The 22455-nt window shown below is 43.4% G+C and overlaps 1 long non-coding RNA gene across 1 annotated transcript in view; it reads left to right on the top strand.

The window, feature by feature from the left end:
* LOC146860573 (uncharacterized) overlaps positions 1-22455 on the top strand; it is a 527912-nt gene that overhangs the window by 500383 nt on the left and 5074 nt on the right. The gene's annotated exons all lie outside the window — the stretch shown is intronic.

Raw genomic sequence — 22455 nt, 5'->3', positions numbered from 1 at the left:
TGGTTCATGATTTTGGCCAACTTTGGCTACAGAGAGGTTTCTTGACGTCGAGTGGAACTCCTATAAAGAATGCTGAAGTGATTGGGAAGTTGCTTGAGGCGATACAGCTGCCTAAAGAACTAGCAGTTGTAAAATGTGCTGCTCATGGACAAGGAGATGATTTTGTTACTCTTGGTAATTGCTTTGCAAATGACATAGCACAGTATTGTGCAAAGAACGATCATTCGATTAACAAGGGAAGAGAAAGGGAAATGTCTTTTTGTTCTGTAATGTTTACTAATGTCCTGGAAACATGGGATGAGGTGAAGCAGTTGCAGGATGAAGCAGGAGATGAGGAAATGAGGGATTGGATCAAGGCAGGTTGTGCTCCAAGAGAGAAAGATCATGTTTGGATCTATAGAGATGGAAGACCAGTTATGCCAAATTCCATGCTGTCAACAATGGCAAGAATGTATCATAGCCAGGGACACCTGGGGAGGGACGCTATGATTAGGTCCTTTAAACAAACCTGGTACAATGCAAAGTTCAGGCTGATTGCAGAGAGCATCTGTCAGAGATGTTTGATTTGTCAGCAGTTCAATACTGGAAAGAAGACAGTGGTGAGCCTAGGAACAATAGGCAGAGAAGGAGGTCCTTTTACCAGAATGCAAATAGATTTCATTGAAATGCCACAAGTCAATAGATTGAGGTATGTTCTAGTGGTAGTCTGTTTGTTCTCAAGGTGGGTAGAAGCTTATCCGACTAGGAGAAATGATGGAATAACAGTGGCAAAGTTGCTGCTAAGAGAGTTGATTCCTAGGTACGGGTTCCCAGTGACAATTGAGTCAGATAGAGGGGGACACTTCTACAATGAGCTCATGGGTTTGATTTGTGAAGCATTGAGCATACAGCAGAAGCTACATTGTGCATACAGGCCAGAGGCTTCTGGCGTTGTTGAACAGATGAACGGCACAATCAAAAACAGAATTGGTAAGATGTGTTTAGCCACTGGAATGAAATGGCCTGATGTCTTGCCTCTAGTGCTAATGACTATTAGGTCTACTCCAGATAGAACTACAGGGTTGAGTCCACATGAAATATTGATGGGACGAGCAATGAGACATGCATTCGTGCCTGTCAACAAATTGATGACAATAACTGATGACATGATTTTGGATTACTGTAAAGGCCTGGCTGACGCAGTTCATTCTGTGTTTCACCAGGTTGGAGGAGACGCCACCACACTTGAAAAGAAGCAAGCCCATGATCTGAGTCCAGGGGACTGGGTGAGGATAAAAGTGCACAGAAGAAGAAATTGCTTGGTTCTGAGGTGGGGAAGGCCAAGACAAGTCATTCTGACTACGACGACTGCTGTAAAGTGTGCTGGTGTGAAGAACTGGGTTTATGCAAGTCATACTCTGAGAGTTCCAAATCCAAAGGATGGGACTGGGAAAGAGTATTTTGAAGAGTCAGATTCCAGTGATGATGCGGATGCTGAAACAGTGAGAAGAAAAAAGAATCCTGAAAGGGGGGAAGGAGAGTTGGAAAGAGTCAGGTGATTCTTTTTTCTTACCGAGAGAGGCTTCAAGAGAAACATTGAGAACTTCAGAGAAGAGTTCGGATTCTGTAAGAGTGCCTGAAGTTCCAACAAGCAGTGGAGAAAATAAAGGAGGAAAGAGGAAAGAAAGAGCAATTCCACAGAGACTACACCTGAATCAGATGAAGAGATTGAGGATCCACCTGAGATTACTTCTGAAGAAGTAGGGTCAGAAGAAGATAGAGAGGGACAGATTGCGGAAGACCCCCGAGGAGGTGTAGGGAACATTCCTGATAAGCTAGGTGAAGGGACAAGTAGACAGCAAGAAGATTGCGTGTCGGAGACCTGAGGAGGGACAGTAGTAGGGAAATCTCAATCGGTGGAGAAGAAGTCTGTGGAGCAAAAGAAAATTGTTGATGAACAAGAGGCAAATGAGACAGAATCAGATGAGAGTGAGAATGGGAAATCAGAGGGTCGAGTTCTGAGAAAGAGAACTTGGATCGGGGAAAGAAATAATAAAGAAGTGAGACCGAAAAGGAGTGTAAAAGGAGATCTTTGGCCTAACAAGATAAAGAGGCTGAGGTACCGACTGACACGAGCGAATTCATCGAAAGCTGAACAGGTGAACGAGGTGTTGAGTCAGAATCAAGCAAAGGGTGAAAAACAAAAGGAATCAAAAGAACCAGAGGAGATCAAGAGAATCAGAAAGCCTAACCAGAAGTATAGGTCACCGGAATGGACGTATGTGGCACTGTCTGAAGAAGAAGAGGCAGAAAGTCAAGGAAATCCAGAGGGGACCTTACGGGAAGTGGTTGAGGAGGAGAAAACTGTTGGAGTCCTGAAAGTTATCTTGACTGACATTGGAGAAGAGTCAGATGCTCAGAATATTGAAGATCTGATACAATTTGATGTTGCTGAAGAAGAAGTAAAAAGTGATGAAAATCCGAATTGAGTGAACTAAAAGAGTCACTTGGAGAAAAGTGAAGAAGAAGAGTTTTAAAATTAGCAGATTGAAATAATCTAGTGTTCTAGTGATTCAGTAGTGGAGTAGTAGAGGCTAAGTCAAAAGACACTGCCAAAGTAATAAGATGGCTAACACAGAGAATAATCAAAGTAGATGTACCTTCTTGAAAAGATGGTGTAGAATGTGCTGCTGCTGTACAGGATTATTAATGCTACTATGGAGTGTACTTGCTTTATTAGTTACTTTTAGGGTTACAATAGACACTTTTGGAATACATACTGAGAATATGACTAACATAGGGAAGAGTTCACAGAAAATAGTGCCAACTAGAATTAGTAACATTTACATACATAAAGATAGATCGATTAATGATTTTTCTAGCAATGTTTTTTCAAAGTTGTTGTACGAATACGTAAAGACGATGGAAGTAAGGGATTGCTACGTCTGTATGCAATTGCCTGCATCTGTTTCAGAGGGAGTTACTTATCATCATCTCCCAGCTACGTATGGGATTTCATGTGGGGTGTTGAGAAGTATTTTTTATCTGTTAGGGAAAATAGATTATGAGATGTCTAATAAAGATAATATTTTTGGGCAATTGCCTATGAATAAGAAACTAAATCCTGCAAAAGAAGCTAACATTTTTGGTGAGATTTTTATTGAGACACAAGAATTAACGTTAGATTACATTTTTAGAAACAATTTAACTTGTAGTTTGAAAGAAGAAGAAAAAGCTTTCCTGGATATGGTAGAGAAAAGGAGGGTGAGCATGCATGAAAAGGCAGGAGACTATAAAATGAGTGAGACAGTGTGGGACATTGAGATGGGAAAGGAGTTGAAGAATAGGGCCAGTCCGACTTTGGCTTTAGATGCACCACAGAAGGGTAAACTATGCATTACCAGAAGAAAATCCCAATATGATAATTATTTCGTTGGGACTAGTGAGTGTCAAGATACATACTTTATTGCAACAGGATGGGGATTTAAGGGAGGAGAAGATCCAGTTTTCCCGGGAGTGTACTATATTTGTGGGAATAAGGCTTATTACAGGTTGCCTGACCATTGGTATGGCACATGTTATGTTGGCCTGGTCTTTCCAAAGATTTTTCATATAGATAAGATAGAAGATGCAGAACAAATTAATCTACTAACACGCTTTAAGAGAGAAACTTGGTCCGAAATTGTAGGGGATATTTTTGGAGCTTTGATTCCAGCAGTGGGAATTTCATTAAATGCATATGGAATTCGGAAGCTGTCAACAGTGGTGGATCGCTTATCGACAAGCACCGCTGGAGGGTTTCTGTTGGTAAATACGGAGATGGTTGCCTTACGCGCCATGTCTATGCAAAATCGACTTGCCCTTGATAGTCTATTGGCCAAAGAGGGTGGAGTTTGTGGAATGCTGAAAGTTCAACATTGTTGCACTTACATTCCGGATGAAAGCAAAGATCTAAAGATCTATATCAAAAATATTACTGATTTGCATGAAGAATTAGTACCTCTGGAAGCTGAAAGTATCTGGACTAAAATGGCTAATAAGATGATTGCTGTTAAAAACTTTATTGCTAAGATAGGTAGTACTATATTTGGTAAGATATTGTTTCCATTGACATGTGTGATTGTTGCTTTATTGATACTTAGATTAGGGTGTTTGTGTTGTAAAAACAGGAGAGGGAAAAAGAAAATAATAAGAGAAAATACTGAAAAGAAACAAAAGAGGTCAAAGAGAGACCCACAAGAAATAGAATTAGAAGAATTTAGGGAGAGTGTGTATCTAGAATCGAAAAGAGATGATGAAAGAGAGTCTGGTGTGTAATGTTATGCAAAAAGACATTTGAGTTTCTCCTAAGAAATGGGGACTACATTTTTTTTTTGGGTTGGTTTTTGTGGTGATAATATATCACCGAAGGGGGGATTGCTGGAGCAGGGTTTTCTGTTTAAACCCGAACATCAGCTTATATTTTCATATATGTCATAATTAAAATTACTAATAATTAATTACTAGATATTAATTTTGTCAAGTTTCTGACTAATCAACCTTACTAATGAAAGAATTATACGCGGGATTGCAATTGCATGGCTTAGTTAATACGTGAACTAAGTTGGTGAGCAAATTAATTAAATAAGTGTTGCTAAAAGTGCTATTTCTTATGTGTTTGCGCTTTAAAATAATATGCTTTAATGGTTCTTTATGTCGCAAATGGCTAGATAAATACATACACATAAGGGTTTTAATGGGAATTAACACTGTATAATCATTACGATGTAGTAACGTTGTTTTGTGTTTCTTTTAATTAAGATTGTCCATTCTGGCCTAGTGAAAGATGGCCGACAATTACGGCCTGCATTTGAGTAGATGAAATACGAAGAGAGGCCTCGCTGAATATGGTTGAAATCCTGACCTCGGCCTCTGTCTGTATTAAAACTTGAGGACAGCAGCTCCGGGCTTGACACCAGTTATCCTTGGGAGAGAATAAAAGCCACAATGAACTTTGATAAACTTGCGGTGGCTTCACTATGATTCCGAGGAAGAGCATTCATGGATGTTGCATTTTTTTAGTTTGTGCTTCCTTTTTCCGTGTTTTATTTTTGAGATTTTCGAGAGCGGAGGTTTTTTCTAAATGTTGCGAGTCAACATCCTTTCCTGCTCGCTCTGCTCAACGGATGTTTAGAGCTTGTTTGTAACTTTTAATGTGTAAGTTTGGCTATAAATATTGTTAGACTAGAGAGGGTCTAAGGCCACTTCTTCCCGAACCTATGCTCGAGAGGATCGATGCTGATTGAGAGGACGGCGACTCGGGAGACATTACTGAGGGACCTGTCCTGACCAAAATACGACATTTAGCTAGAATAGGTAATCATGAGAAAAATTATTTTGCTATTGATTGACTTTCATTTGAACTAATTTAGATAAATAACATTTGTTTGAATTCCAGTGTCGGGTGGTTATTTCTTTGTCAATTTATTGAAATCTTGGATGTGTTTTTATTGATTAAATCATGACTCAAGACAAATCAATTAGGTTACATTGACCTCAGTTTAGACGCGGATTGATTTAGGAGTTCTCTCGTATATTCAGTGTGGATAGAGTAATAGAATGAATATTAGTGTGATGGGCCCTAGCGTATGATGAGTGTATGTGCGTATGACTGTGGAATTACTCTGTCCGTGGAAGTAGGGAGAATTTATAAGCTCCGATCTGCAGCAGTCTCAGGGCCTGTTGTTCCTTATGGGCACCCGTAAGTTGTAAGGCGTTATCACGCTAACATGCGTGACGACGTAATGGGGCCCATATTGAATACGTCAAGGAAACTGGTGGCTTTTGAGGCAAGCGCGCGGCCATCAGTGTAAAGTGTGAGATGAACCTTGGCCTCCCAAATACCAAACAGCTGATTCAGTCAGCCGGCAGAGAGGGAGGAGTTGCGCTCGAGTAAATGTGAAGAGAGAATTTGATAGGGTGAGAGTGTGTGCGTGAGGCTGCAGGTTTAGGAATAAGAAGTAGGAGTTAGTTTAGATTAGGAAGTACAAAGGAAAGAAGTAAAAAAAACTATAAATAAGCAAATAAATAAATTTAAGAAATAAGAGGAAGAATTATATCATATAAAATAATTTTGATTGGTGATTTTTTAAAGTTTTGTTTTTTGTGCATTAAGGTTATGGAAGTAAATGAGGGAGCTCGGTCCTCAGGTTCGGGGGATGCTAACCTGAGGAAAATAGTGCAGGAGGAGGTGGAGAGCTCTGTAAAAGAGGTTCTGCAAAGCATTTTAAGAAGGAAAAGAAGAGCAGTGGAATGCTCAGAGGATGAATATTGGTCTATGGAAGAAGAAGAGGGAATTGATGTGATAGGTTATGGTAAGAGACTTAAAAACACTAAGAATATTGAAGTTGGAGTCAGGTTTCTGGCAAGAAATAAAGGTGTGCCTTGTGCCACAAATGAAGAAGGTGTCCAACGCGGCACAAAAGACGGTGCCCACAGCGGCACAAATGATGGTGAGAGATCACATGCGGGCGTCTTGGAGCAGGAATTTGAAGATGAGGTTGATGAGTTGATTTTAGACGATTATTTTGATGATGGATGGGATATGGATACGGACAAAATCGAGAAGGAAAGGAAGGAATAAGGAACTTTAAGGATCCTCAGGGAGAGGACATGTTCAGTCCTGAGATGATCACGCACCCTAGAAGCACTGACTGGTGGCCACTGCCTCATGTGGCAGACTTTTTGAAGCTAGGAATAAGGAGGCCTTTAGAAAAGGAGGCCAGAGCTGTCATGAGAGCAGAGTGCTCTCGACCTGTGGTTGATGGTAAATCCTGTATGACGCCAGATCTGGATCCCGATTTGATCAGTTTTCTGTTTACGATGGGATGTGACCCCAGGAAGGGTTTGGAGAGGGCACTTAAACAGTGCCAAGATCGTTTACTTTACTAGATGTGTTGGGGCCTTTGGGCAAAAGTTTGGATATGGCGGAGGAGGCCAAAATGAAAAGTGTCCAAATAGATAATGAGCTTTTGAGAGTTTGGTCAGAGAGGGCAATTTGTTTCCTCGGAAATGCAAATGCAGCTCTGTCGGTGAAAAGACGCAAAGCTATTCTAATGAGTCCAAGGTTAGGGGACTTTGAGAAGAAGGAGCCTTCAGAGGACCCAAAGGGGTACTTGTTTGGTGATGGACTGTTGAAGGGGGTTGGAAAGTATGTTTCAACCTTCACCAGTTTTGACAAGGCCCAATCATCTTTAAGAAGGGTCTTTGGAAGGGGTGTTTTTGACCGGGCAGGGACAAGGGACCGTTTCCCTGGCCGGTCATACACAAGGGTTCAATATCAGTCCCAGGGACGTACTGCGTGTAGGGGATTTCAGTGCACGACAGGTTCTTACCCCCAGCGAGGAAGAGTTGGCAGGATGCACCAGGCAAGGGGATGAGCTCAGTTCGCACAAGGATCACAAGGTGAGTACGGAGACTGGTTTTGGTTCTACCCCAAGCAAGGTAGGGTGAAGGTTAAAAATGTTTGCAAGAAATTGGGAAAATTTAACCAAGGACAGATGGGTTATTCTCACAGTAAAAGGTTTTGTTTTGGAGTTCGAGGATGAAGGAAGTGACCCGATTAGGGCTGCCCGGATCACTCACTACGCCCTCTCAGCCTTCCATCCAAATGAAGAGTTGGTCAGACAGTAGAGAATACAAACCAAAGTTATTTATTAGTATTGCGCTCGAGCGGAGTCCGGTCTGACCAGCCTCCCTAGATGGCTGCCTAGGGACTGACCCCCACCCACAAGATAAAGTTAGACATACATTTTCAACACCTCTAAGACACACCCAGACTGGAATTTTCCAGCCTGGGCACGGACAAACAAAGGAGGTACAGAAGGATGAGCTACCATCGGGAGACCGGGTACACACTATCTTAGCTTCAAGGTTACTCAGCCCATGCCCGTCTCTCTGAGAGTGGGAGCAAGGCTACAAAGGAAAGGCATGCAAACACAGAACGAGCTATTCATTAGTGCAACAAAGCTCAACCTTGAAAAATAAAAAGAAACAGTCAAGCTTGCTTTCAGCTGAGGCAGGCAGTACGAGACAGAAGCTTCATTTCGATCATGGCACAAAATGGCGGCTGAATACAAAATGGTGCCGCAAATGCTAACTTTACTCGCACAATGCTAGAAGGAGTCAGCTAGACATATTTTCAGTCCAACAGGACCCTCCTCTTAGCATTTGCTAGCAATTGTGTCTAATTCATAGCAGAGTAATAAGTGATCTCGTCAAAACACTACTGGTACTCTTTGTATTCACACAGTCAGTCCTCAAAAAAGCCTTCGTCGATGGCCATTAACCCATGGACAGCTTGCATCATCATAGCTGAAGACTTAACATCGTGCATGGGGGCCTGTGGTGTAGGTGTTAGCTTCCCAATACAGTAAGCACAACAAGCAGGAAGGCAATAGATGCATAAGCAACAAGTGAAATAACACCAGCAATTACTACTAAAAAGATAAGGATCTTCCAACCCCAGGATGCTACTAAACCACACAACCAACCAGAAAGGGTCCAAGTACCATTCTCTTGGTGAATGTCGGATGCAAACCTGTGCAACTTCTGTATCGCAGCGTATATATTCGGAGCGTGGTCTGGTATGTATACACAGCAGCTACTACCGATAACACGACAGGCCCCACCCCGATCAGCAAGGATGAAGTCTAACACCATCCTGTTCTAAAGAGCCACAAGCCTCGTAGCCTGGAGCTCAGCTGTAATATTTGTCAGAATCCCAGCTGTGGTATTAATGACCCCTTCCACCACCCTAGTGAGGCGACAGATATTAAGGCTATTGGACATAGGGCTCCAGAAAGGAACGATACCCTTCATAGCATCAGTGAACTGCTGTAGGGTAGTATCTGTCTGATCAATGTCTTCTGTATTGATGACCCTTCTAATATGGGATAGGAGGACACCCCTACGCTGCAATCGGTGATCCCTACGGTTGTTGGATTGAGCTGTATATACCGGGGGGAGGAGGAAAGAGAGATAACATATACCAGACCACCCCCTAAGAAGCCACATATAAGCCTGAGACCCATAAACCAAATAAACATTATGACGTGGAAGTAAAGGTGGGCTGCTTGTTGTGCTCAACACATAGGTATTGTTGCAATTACTCTGTCCCACTTGAACATTTCCAGAACCTTGAATACAAAAACTAGCTGTGGTGTTAACTACCGGCCCTGGCATTGCTTCATCCTGAGTAATATATTGCGCATCTGGAAAGACCTAAAATATTCAGTGACGTCAGATCCCTGGGAATCCAACATTTCATTTTGAAGCCATGTTACATTTTTTTCGTTCTTCTATACATTCATGCAGGCTGTTGGAGACAATGTATCAGGGGCCCCTCATTCTCCTGAAGTAAACCCTTGGTGAACACCTATATATTCTAACACATTATCATAATCAGCATAAGTATGGCATCAGCATGGAAATGGGTGTACACCATGGTAAACAGTTGAAACCAGGCCCTGCAGCTTCCCAAATATTTAAACAACAGGGACAGCAATACATAATTTGTATGTGCCACAGAAAGGAGCAGGCCACAAATCCAGCAATTTGTAGCATTCGAGGTATGGTGCGCCTGGTGGAGCATCTGCAGGAAGACATTATCTACATATGTTTTTCTGTGCTCACCCTTGTGAGGGGCTATAGAAACAAACGTGCTCGGGGGGACGGGCGTTGTACCAATCAAAAAGTGCACAGGATATTTCTCTTCAAGGAACCACGCTATTCCAAGCATTGTTATCAGAAAGATCAAGATAATTACTACGAAAACAATTTTACTCTTAACAGGCCAACTGGACTAACCAAACCCATTCTGTCCGAAACGCGGGGCTGCAAAGGGTTGTTCTTCCTCCATAATGGGGCAACCAAATGGGTAAATTTTTTAAATCAGAGGAAAGGACATGCAATGGAGCCAAAGATGATAAAGCAAGAAAGAGGCAAAGTTCCCAGCGGGCGTCAGAGTCTTGCTAGCAGACTCCTATTGTTCATCTACAGTGGTGCTGTTGAGCACTTTTGGTGGAGCTATGCGATCGCAGCCCTTTCTGAAGAAATCCCACGTTGTTCCGAGTAGTGTACCCCCCTTCTTTCCATGGGAGCACATCAAATTCACCCCATCCACTGTCTGAGCAATGCACCAATCTCCCTTCCCCTAACTACCGTTGGTACCACAGGTAAGGTACACCCTATTATTTTTCCTCGCAGTCCATCCCTTCTAGTCTGACTTCTCCTTTGGTGCACTGTTATTCCAACGGGGCGCAGATTGTACCTAACTACTCCAGGGACAGAGGCATCTACAAACAGGTGAGCCAGCAGGATTAGGCTCAATGGACTGGGGCTCAAGCACAGATGGGCCAACAGGCTGGGGCTCCTGGATGGCTTTAATCTCAGGTGGCACTGCCTCGTTCAACACTGTGTTGCTCTCTTCCTCGGTGGGTGCCCATGTCAGTTGTGCATCTGAGAAGGGAATGAAATGAGGTACCTGCTCTGTTTCAGAGTCACAAATCCCATCGAGCACCCAACGGTCGTAGGGCAACGGAGAGTGGCACTCTCCAGCAGTGGGTAGAATTAATCCAATTCTTTCGGCAATCCACCTTCACTGCCATCCAAGTCGTGAGGAGGACTTGAAGAGGCCCCTTCCAGTGAGACTCCAAACTGCCTTAGCTCTGAAAGTTCCTCACCAAGACATAGTTGCCGGGCCAGATATCGTGTCCTGACCCCTTGGGAGCTGGCGGCAAAGCTTCGTAAATCTGTTGCTGAATAGAATGCAAGCTTTTAGTCAACTCGTTTAAGTAATTCACAAGTAAAGGGTATTCTATCTCGGAAAAACTGTGAGGTCGCGGGACTCCTCAGACATTCCCCAGGCGGCCAAACACGACCTCTTATGGTGACAATCCTATCCTAGAGTGAGCCGTAGCTCTTGTAGACAACAGAGCTAATGGTAAAGCATCTGGCCATTGTAATCCTGCACTCTCTTTGCCAACTTCAGTTTGAGAGTACCATTGTACTTCTCAACCAAACCTGTCGACTGGGGTTGGTTTGCAGCATGAAATCTCTGCTTGATGTGCAAAACGTCGCACATCAGCTGGATAACCTTTGAGTTGAAGTGACTTCCGTTTTCACTCCAAATCAAACTGGGCAAACCAAAACGCGAGAAGAACTCTTTTAAGAGTGCCTTCACTGATGCCATGGCTGTGTTCTCTTAAGTGTGGTAAGCCTCAATCCATTCACTAAATGCACAAACAACTACCAACACGTATTTCAGATTGTTGACACGTTCCATTTAGATGAAATCCATCTGGAGAACCTCAAAATGTAAGGAAGGAGGTGCAAAATTACCAGGAGGTGTAGGGGTGCCTTTTCCAGGATTATACATCATACATACCATACAGTACTTCACTAAGTGAGCAGCAACTTTGGGAATGCTGTCATTCTGCCATACAGGGTCTAACAGCTTACATATTACCTTCACACTCATGTGGGCTGGCCCATGTGTCATAGTAACCATAGGGAGGACATATGCAACCAGTAACATCCATCTCTGCTTTTCTGACTGGGTCAGTCCAGCACCCATCCTCATCCAAACGTGCCATACTTTCCTGCCATACTGATAACTCCTCAATCGTGGCCTCACTCTGGATCTCTTTGACATTGTCCAGAGTGTCCTCAAACATGGTGGCCTTGGGTACCCACCTGGCAGGACCCACTACAAACATCTTTCTCATCTTCGTTCAAGCTGTCTCCTTAGCTATCTGATCTGCAAATGCATTTCCCCTCCCCACATCGTCAGTGATTTCCTTGTGGGCACTGCACTTCACTATAGCCAACTTCTTAGGGAGTGTTAGGGCAGACAAAAGCCTATGTATAAGGAGTCCATTCTGAATGTGCATCCCATGGGATGTGAGAAACTCTCTCTCTGCCCAGAGCCGCCCAAAATTACGAGCGACCCCGAAGGCGTACTGGCTGTCAGTGTAGATATTGACAGCCAGTCCCTCACTCAACTCACAAACTCTAATAAGAGCGACTAACTCAGCTGCCTGGGCCCACTGATAAGGCACTTGTGATGTCTCAACTACCGTGTGCAGTGTAGTGAGTGCATTTGCTGAGGTGGTAGTGCCATCTGGTAATTTAAAATAAGAGCCATCGACATATAGTTCCCCTTTGCGGTCAGATAAGGGAACATCAGTCAAGTCTACCCGTCCTTTCATCAGCTCCTCCGTCCGAAACAGACAATCATGTATGTCTATTTCTTCACTTTCTGAAGGGAAGGGTAGTAATGTGGCAGGGTTCAGAGTGGCACATCTTTTTATCGTAATATGCTGGGCGAACTGAGTTAACTCATAACCGGTCGGACATGCACTGGTAAGGTGCTGCGTCTTAGTTTTGTTCAAAAGAGTGTCTTCAGCATGCGTTACCATGACTGTGAGGTCATTATCAAGTACGAGCCCAGCCAATTGCCTTATAAAGATGGCCACAGCCGCAAACACTGTAAGACAGATCAGGAGGGCTCTGGCGAATGGGTCAAGCAAAGCAGAAAAATAAGCACACGGCTGTTGCTCACATCCAAAGGCCTTTGTTAAGACAGAGAGTGCACAACTGGCCGTATTGTGTACTTACAGCACGAACGGCTTCCCATAGTCAGGCATACCAAGCACAGAAGCAAAGCAAAGCGCAACATTTAATTGCTCAAAAGACTGCTGACATTCATGCGTCCAAGGCAGGGGCTCATGCATTTCTTTAGTTGTTAGTGCAAGCAAACACTTTATTAGTAATGAATAATTAGGGATCCAATGTCGACAGTAGGAAGTGATGCCAATGAAGGCGCGTACATCCCTCTGAGTTTTATGGATGGGCTTTTTAACAATGGCGCTAATGCCCTCAGGTGTCAATCTCCTACCCTCCTTTGACAGTCGGTAAACTAGATAGGTGACCTCCTGTCGACAATATTGAAATTTAGAAAGGGACACTTTATGTCCATGGTGAGCCAAATGTAGCAACAACTTAACCGTACTGTCTTTGCATCCCTTTTCAGGGTCAGAAGCAATCAAGGTGTTATCCACATACTGAACCATTACCTGAGGGAAGCATGAGGAAGTCCAATTGGGCTTTCAAGGCTTGGCTATATATACTAGGGCTCTCAGTATAGACCTGAGGAGCGTAAAAGAATCTAAAGCTTCTGCCAGCTAGTGTAAAACCAAACACATGACGGCTATCAGGATAAATTGTGATACTTAAAAACGCGTTTTTCAAATGAATGACAGAGAAGAATTGGGCAAAGGAAGGAATCATTGTGAGAAGGGCAGTAAAGTCAGGGACCATCGGGAAATGAGGAACCACTATTTTGTTAACTATGCGCAAATCAATCACAAAACGATAAACATCTGTGTTGTCATCAGGGGAGTCTGGGGATGTCTTTTTTAAAATAGGAAGACTAGGGCTGTTACACATATTCAATGCTGTCTCCACAACTACCCCCGACTCAATCAAATCCTGTATAATGCGTAATAAAGCTCGCTCCCCCACTTGTGGTATTTTGTACTGAGGAATACGGGGCAAAACTGCGTTGTCCTTAACTTTGATGGAAACTGGGGTAATTTGTAAGAGTCCCACATCCGTATCACCCATCACCTACACAGTGGGTGACACATCTTTAAACTCAGCAGGAAGGGGCGCATCTTTGGACAGACACTGCTAGGAACTCGTTACATTTGGCCCCATTGTCATATAGACAACTTCCGGAGAACAGAAAATGGTCGCATGAAACTTCTTCAATAAATCTAAACCCATTACATTTTCTCCACAATTGGATGTCAATAGAATGGGCAAATCCACAGTAAAGTGTCCGATAGTCAGGGCAAGTGGCTTGGAAATGGGGCTCACAACCGGTACACCTGAAAAGCCTACCAAAACATTATTTTGACCAGACAGTGCTGCCCCAGGGACCAGCGAACGAGAAACAGAGCTATTCATTGCACCTGTATCCATTAAGAATTTCTTAACTGAGCCTTGCAAATCTGCAGTGACATATGGACCGCACTGATCTACAGGTATCTGAACTGGTCCCTCACCCTGTCTCTGGCTGTCCTAGCTGTGAGACATCCCTGTCACCTTGTCCAAATCATAATCATTGTCATAATACTGTTTCCCTCAAGTGTCATCAAAATAGTTCTGATCAGAATGACCCTGCGATGTCCCATCCTCCCGAGCCTTGTCCCGATCACTTACTCCATGACCTCGTCCACGAGAACCCTATCCTCAAGGGGCCGCGACTCTCTACAATAACACTGGACACTCGCTATGCCAGTGCCCCTCCTCTTTGCAGTACAAGCACTGATTCGACCCTACAGGCGCAGCATTCCTGCTAGTACAGGGAAGCTTGTGGCCAGGTTCAGCACCACATCCCCTTCCATTTCCCCTAGACGCCTGCTGTAACATTACCTTTGTCTTCAACTCCTTATGCTTTTTCTCTTCCTTCTCCTTCTCCTCATTTTTCCTGTGTTCCTAATACTTGCCCATACTCAAAATTACAGAAGGGGATAATGTCGTCGAAGTGCTCTCAGAAGCCTGCCACCGAGTCGTGATCTCTGGGAGCAGATTTGTGACAAATCTATTGATAAACGACCGGACACTCCCTTCTACTGACAAATCTTGTCCACTGAAATCCAAAAACACACCCCAGAACTGTGTGAAAAAATCGTACACACTCTCATCTTTCTTCTGACGACATGCTGCTAACTTGTCCCAATCTACCCTTCTCGGAGAAATAAGGGAGTGCATATAGGTAATAATTCAGCCAGTAAAGCTAAAATCTCTGGCTTTAGCTTCCTTTCCTTATCCCATGGTTTAATCTGATCCCATATACCACTCAATTCCACACCGTGGTCCTGATTGTGCACCTGCTTACAAATGTCAACGGGCACCAGCAGACCAAAGAACATTTCAATATCCGCATGTGTCATTATTGTTGACGAAGCGGCTTCTGTCAATTCCTTATAATATGCAGTAGGATTTTTCCTAGGGTTAGGGAACTGAGTTTTAAGGGATAACACCTCACTCCTCTTCCATGGGGTATAGACCCACCGTTCTTGGAAGCGTGCCTCTACCTTTGGTCTAATGACAGCATCATGCTGATCTCGAAGCTCTGGCAACTCAGGGTGATATATAGGGTGAACTTCCCTCATCAGAAACTGGAACACTGTCTTCGGGCTCTTCTCAAACAGCCTACTTCGAAAAGCTACCAATGTCACAACATTTCCGAAAACCTCCTCAGGTGCCATACCATTTGCCATACCAACAATGTTGTTGAAGCATTACCTACAGACTAACGGAAGCGAGGAAGGCTGTATCAGTGGAGAAATCTTGTTGCCGGCACGGGACTCCAACGAGACACGACTACGCACCCAGTTAACCGACATAGGAAGAAAAGAGGTTTGTTCACCGAGGGAGCCAGCTAAGGAGACAGCCGTCTCCTAATTGGGACTCGGCTGTCCCATTAAGACAACAGATTCACGTCGAAGGCCCCAGTGCAAGCTGTTTGAGTTATTGAAGGTTATTGAAGGTTAAGGTTCCACATTGACATACTTTTCTAAGAAATTGGTTGGTCCTGAGGAGAACCTCATAAAGATAGAGGTTCGAAACGCGTCGACCAGTTCGGTCCTTTTTACATCCATTTGAAAGGCTCTGTTCAAAATGTTCTTTTTGTTCTTTCATTGTATATAAAAAAAAGAGAAAATGTCAGAACATATATAGAGTTTGGAAAATAATTCCTTTCAAAAGGAGAGGTGTCATTAGGACCGCTTTGTCTAGTGTATGTCGATTGTATGTATGGATGGATAGGCCAAGAATGTTTGATGAATGAATGTAGTTCAATACCTTGATATAGGGGATCAATACTATTGTTTTGTTCTGTTCAGTGTATTTGTATTTATATTTTGATGTATTTTGTAAAATGTAAATGCGCAATGAATAATTGTTGAGCGCACAAATGAGAAAAATGAGAAATAAATAATAAATGTTTTTCTGAGTAAAAGGCAATTCTTAAAGCCCTCCTTTCACGTTTTACCTCTCATGATAGGAGTTATAAAAGGGATTGTGTTTAATAATTCTCAGTATGGACAATATGTTTCGTTGGTTTTGACATGTGCTTAAGGGCATGCTGCTGCACAAACGGCTCATAATCTCTCATCACACTCCACACATATTCAGTACAATAGATGGGATGACGGGCCCACTGAGCCACCTGATTTGCTACCGCCTTTTTTTCTTCCTCCCCCACATCAGATCATATTAACATTTGTCGCAACCACTCCCTAGATGTTGCCCAGCTCCCGTCCCCCAGTCCACGTACAGGCGTTCCACTACCTAGTACTGCCGGGAAGTGAGGGAAGAGAGAAGGGCTAGTAACTGAGTGGGTAAGCACCACTGTCGTTAATGGCTGTGTTGTGGGCATTGGGGCTGGAGAAAGAGAAGACATGGACACAATAGGCATAGCAGAGAGGCCAGCAATTATCGCAGGCGCGGAGGGCAAAGCCACAGAATTGACAGGAGGTACAGCGACTGAAGCAACTGAGTCAATGACAGAATAGACAGAAACAGCGGGGGCAGAAGAGACAGATGCCTGGGGCTGCTGTGTCACAGCAGGGTACACTCTCTGCGCGGCATATGGAGGCGGAGGTCGATTGTCTAACAACTCCTCCACAAATGTATTGCTTTCCTCTCGGGCAAAATAAGATTTGTCACATTGCAATAATTTTTTTTCCATCAGAACACTCTATACCCTTTTCTACTTTCTCTCTATCTATCTACTGCTTTCTGCATCACTGTCTGCATTCTCCCTTTTCGGGCATCGTTTTCTGCCTTCATTCGACTCTGCTTAGCTTCCTTCTGCCATACCTGGAGGTAATCAAACATCGACTGCCTACTCTGTTTTGCAAACAATTTATCCTGCAGGAAATTCAGTTTTTGTTCATCAAAGCTACCTGTTAACGGCCACTGTAACTAGGCCTGGGCGGTAAATTCCGTTCCGCTCGCGGAATTTGCGGAATTTGGGTAATTTCGCGTTCCTCAGAGAACGCGAAATTGCCCAAAAATCTGCGTTCCGCAACTTCGCGAAATTTTTTGCTTGTTCGCGTTCTCAATATGCGTGTTCGCGAGATATTTCACCCCGAGCACGCAAACAGCGATCGCGAACAGGAAAAAAGTATCGCGAACAAGCAATTCCGCGTGTTCGCGGAATTTCTGCATGTTCGCGGAGATTTTTTACCGTTTCGCGGAGATTTGCGTAACGCGATTACGCAAATTCCGCCCACCCCTAACTGTAACTCGGCATTGTCCCTCGTATATTTGTGACATAATGTACTAAACATAATAGGGCCAAGGCCATGTTTGATATACATGTCGAAATTCAGGGTGCCCTCTGGAGGCGCAGGCTGCCTTTTCTCTGATCGAGCATCATTAGAACAACAACGACAACTCACACAACATGGCCTACTGAAACAAGGCATCTTGAAACAAAAAGGTTTTCAGTAACAATCCCTTGTAGATATTTGATAATATTTTACCAAAATTGGTCTGCAGACCTCACCAAACCCAAAACAAAACAATACCATGTATCACAAAGAACTCAAACAAATTCAAGCGCTTGTCCAAAAATAATCCTCAGACTGTACCAAACTCAAACAAAAGCGGCGCCATGGCCCAAAGAAAACTCACCTGGTGCACTCAGGTCAAACAAAGTTATTCTTCACTGCCGACTCTTCAGACCAAATGGTCAGATCCAAGGGTTTCGCAGTTCAGGACCCCAGCCAGGATGACTGCTGGCTGAGGCACCGCCCGGTCAGACAGATGGGACAGCTGTAAGTACTAGCCTCTCTCATGCAGGGATCCCCGGTCCGCCCGTCTGGCCAGACGTGGCCCCATCCTCCTCACCCATCCGCAGGCATAGATGGGTCACTCACCCAATGGGATCCGTGTTCAGGCACCAACTGAAGAAAGTGACCCGATTAGGGTCTCTCACGACCACCTCTCAGCCTTCCATACAAATGAAGAGTCGGTCAGACAGTAGAGAATACAAATCAAAGTTATTTATTAGTATTGTGCTCGAGCGGAGTCCGGTCTGACCAGCCTTCCTAAATGGCTGCCAAGGGACTGACCCCCATCCACAAGGTAAAGTTAGAAATAAATTTTCAACACCTCTAAGACACGCCCAGACTGGAATTTTCCAGCCTGGGCACGGGTGAACAAAGGAGGTGCAGAAGGATGAGCTACTATCCTGAGACTGGGTACACACTATCTTAACTTCAAGCTTACTTAGCCCGTGCCCTTCTCTTTGATAGTGGGACCAAGGCTACATACAAGGAAAGGCATGCAAACACAGAACAACCTATTTAGTAGTGCATCAAAGCTCAATATTAAAAAGAAACAGTTGAGGCTGCTTTCTGCTGAGGCAGACAGTATGACACAGAAGCTTCATTTCGATCATGGCACAAAATAGCGGCTAAAAACAAAATGGTGCTGCAAATGCCATCTTAACTCACACAATGCTAGAAGGAGTCAGCTAGACATATTTTCAATCCAACAAGGAAGAGCCAAAGCAGTTGAAGGAACCAGGTCAGATGGTTTTCCAGCAAGAACTGCAGGATTTAGTAGGAAAATATGTAATGGAGATGTTGCAGAAGGGAGCAATAGTGAACGTAACTGAGAAAGATCGGGGATTTCTACTGCATTTTTGGTGAAGAAGAAGGACAAGGGTTAGAGACCCGTGATAAATTTGAGAGGGTTGAATCAGTATGTGGTTTACAGACACTTCAAGATGGAGAGTATCCATCTTTTTAGAGATATTCTGCAGGAGAACGATTGAGTAGTGAAATTGGATCTGAACGACACTTATTTCACTTTTCCTATAGCAGAAGAGAGTCACAAGTTTCTTCAGTTAAGGTGGTTGGGAGAGCTGTATCAGTTTTCTTGCCTTCTGTTTGGACTGGCATCAGCACCATGGTGGTTTACAAAGGTGTTGAGACCTGTGACCAAGTTTCTCAGGGAGAGAGGAATATGTATGATCGTGTACTTGGACGATTTTTTATTAATGTCTCAGAGTCAAGAGGAGTTGGAGAAGCAACTGGTTTTGACTTTGGATCTTTTGGAAGGATTGGGTTTTTTGATCAACAGGGAGAAGTCGGTTTTGAAACCCAGTCAATGTTTAGAATTCTTGGGTGTTGTAGTGAACACAGTAGAGAAGACACTAAGTTAACCCTAGAAGAAAGTGGTAAAGATAAGGTCGGAGGTGAAAGGAATGTTGTAGAAGTAGCAAGTCATTCTGAGAAGTTTGGCAAAGGTGATTGGCTTGTTTTCCTCTTCTATTCATGCAGATTTTTCTGGGCCGCTTCATTACAGGGCTTTGCAGAGATTGAAGGCAGGAGCACTAAGGAAAGGTTTATGTTATGGAGTTTACGATTTACTTTCAGTAAAAGCACGAGAGGAGCTGGTTTGGTGGTTGGAGAACCTGGAGTCCTGGTATGGCCGTGTAATATTTGGAATTTGTCCAGATTTTGTAATTGAGACAGATGCAAGCCTATTTGAGTGGGAGGCATGCTTGGAGGATAGGGAAACAGGTGGAATATGGTCCTTGGAGGAGAAGTCAGAACACATAACTGGTTTGGAGATGAGAGCAGGTCTTTATGCTTTACGGAGTTTTGAAAAGAAGTTAAGTAATTTCAATGTTGTATTGAAAATGGACAATGTTTCGGCAGTACGTTCTATGAATCGCTTAGGTGAAAGCAGGTCGAGGAATCTGATGCAGTTAGCAAAGAGGATTTGGAGTTTTTGTTTAGAGCAGAAGATAGGCGTGCAAGCAGAGTATCTACCAGGTCAGGAGAATGTTGTTGCAGACTGGAATTCGAGGTATCGCAGAGATTTCAACAATTGGAAGCTGAATGTTCAATACTTTCTGAGGGTATTTCAAGTGTGGGGTCTGCTGGACTTGGATTTGTTTGCGTCAAGACTGACATTCTAGTTGGAGCTTTATTACAGTTTGAGGCTGGATCCATTAGCAGAAGAGGTGGATGCGTTCCAGCAGGATTGAAGGAAGATTCAGGGGCATGCATTTCCCCCATTTGCAATGATACAGAGGGTGTTGTTAATGGTGAGGAGACAGAGATGTCAACTGGTTCTTGTGATACTTTTTTGGGCAGGACAAGCATGGTTTCCAGCTATGTTGAAAATGGCGATAGAGAAGCCATTCTTGGTATCAGAGTCAGAGGACATTCTTCTAGGGGCAGAAGGAGTTTTTCATCCTTTGGTTTTGGAAGAAGAATTGAGCCTTCTTGTTTGGAAGATTTCAGGAGAGGAGTGCAATTCAAAGAACTTTCGGAGCTGGTTCACAAGTTACTCAGGGAGTCTTGGGCAACAGGAACTAGGAAGATATATGTTGGAGCATGGAAGAAATGGGCTTGTTGGTGCATGGAAAGGGGTTTGGATTCCGTGGAGGCATCTGCCATAGAATTGTTGAATTATTTATCTTCTTTGTTTCAGGAGGCCCTGAGTTACAGAACTATTAATTGTTATAGGTCTGCAATTGCTGCATGTCATGGTTTGGTAGGAGGTGGCTCCATAGGTAGAGAACTGCTAATTTGTAGGGTTATGAAAGGAGTTAAGTTGCGGATGACTACATAGACCAAGATACAATTGCTTGTGGGATGTGAATAGGCTTCTTCATTTGTTTGAAGGGTAGCCAATGAATATGTTTTTAAGTATGAAGCAGTTGTCAGGGAAGTTAGCAACTTTATTGCGTCTGATTTTGTTCTGGAGAGTTTCTGATGGTCAAGCGTTAGATGTTAGTAACAGATGTTATAATCCAGACGGGGTGATTTTTAGAGTAACTAAGAGAACAAAGTGCATGTCTTCATCGATATTTTATCCTAGGTTTGAGGACCATCCAAAGTTGTGCGTGGTAAGATATTTGAGAGAGTATGAAAACAGATTTTGCTAGTTAAGAAGGCATGGTGATAATCAGGTGCTGATTTCATATGTGAAGCATTTTAAACCAGTCACTTCAGAGACAAATGCTCAATGGGTGAGGTGTTGTATGCTTGAGCCAGGTGTAAGTTTACAGGAGTATGGTGCTCATTTGGTGAGAGGAGCAATGGCAAGTAAGGTTTTCATGGCAGGTGAATGGTTGGAGGAGATTTTGCATGCGGCTGATTGGTTAAATGCAGATGTGTTTGCAAAATTTTATTTGAAGTCTATGGGTCATGTGTTGTCTGTAGTTTTATCACAGCTTTGAACATGCATAATGCTAGCCTCCGGTCTTGCCATTAAATGTAGATTCTCCAAGTTTGTGTAGCGAGAATCTGGATTATATTAAAGACAGAGGCTAGCATTATAGGTCCCACCCTGGAGGGGGAGTTGAGTTTAGAAGGTATGTCTTGTTTATATTCGAAGACTCATTGGGGAGCAGTTTAAATTTTGGTTTTTGTTTGTTTCAGATAACCAATAAAGGAGGACACGTGGATTATGTTAATCGTTTGAATAGGTTTGAGGTTATGAGTTATGGGACAGGAGCAGCTTAAAAGAGGAAGATGGCTGCTGTGACAGAGTTTAAATAGGCTAAAGGGACATTCTGAGTTTTGGAATTTTTGTGTTGGTGATATAATACTTTGAAGTGCTGCAAGGAGCTGGCAATAAAAGTTATATGCATAATGTTAGCCTCCGTGTCTTTAATGAAATCCAGATTCTCTCTTCACAACCTTGGATAATCTATATCGATCAATCTATAAGAATGACACCTAAATATTTCTCATCATCATATTCAGTGTTGAGGAAGAATTTAGGAAGATAGGGGTGTGATCGATAAATACGATAGGTATGTACATCCTGATGTATGCATGCTTAGCAGCAATAGTACCAGTAAACCCATAACGTATGCATGCATAATGACATCAGTCTCAGTGATTGCAATGTTGATGTATGATATGAGAACTGTATGTATAATAATGAGAATATCTGTAAATATTATATCAATGACCACAATGATACACGTGCACTCTCAAACTCATATCATTGCTGTTGGATTCCGAGATGACCAACCCATCAAGTCTCGGTTAGAAATACATGATCAGACAGGTCCTGAGACACAAACACAAACCTACTGATTGACCGTTCACAGGTGGGGTTACACTTAGCCTAAAGACAAATGCGCACCCAGGTAAAACCCTGATCAATCCTACAGATAGGTAGTCACACCACAAACAGAAACGAGGAGATTGGCCCCAAAAAAACATGCTTGACCAAAGGCACATGTTCCCAAAATACCACAAAGTTAGAAGCCACATGTAGTTAGGAACACTCAGAACACAACATGCACACCTCACGTGGTGATCGCACGCTCACCACACCGGACATCTGGACACGCACTCACACTAGCTCACCCCCAGGTCGAGA

Source organism: Triturus cristatus, chromosome 3_1, assembly GCF_964204655.1.
Source record: "Triturus cristatus chromosome 3_1, aTriCri1.1, whole genome shotgun sequence".
NCBI lineage: Eukaryota > Metazoa > Chordata > Amphibia > Caudata > Salamandridae > Triturus > Triturus cristatus.
Note: the sequence above shows the minus strand (reverse complement) of the source record. Positions and strands in the feature narration are given on the sequence as shown.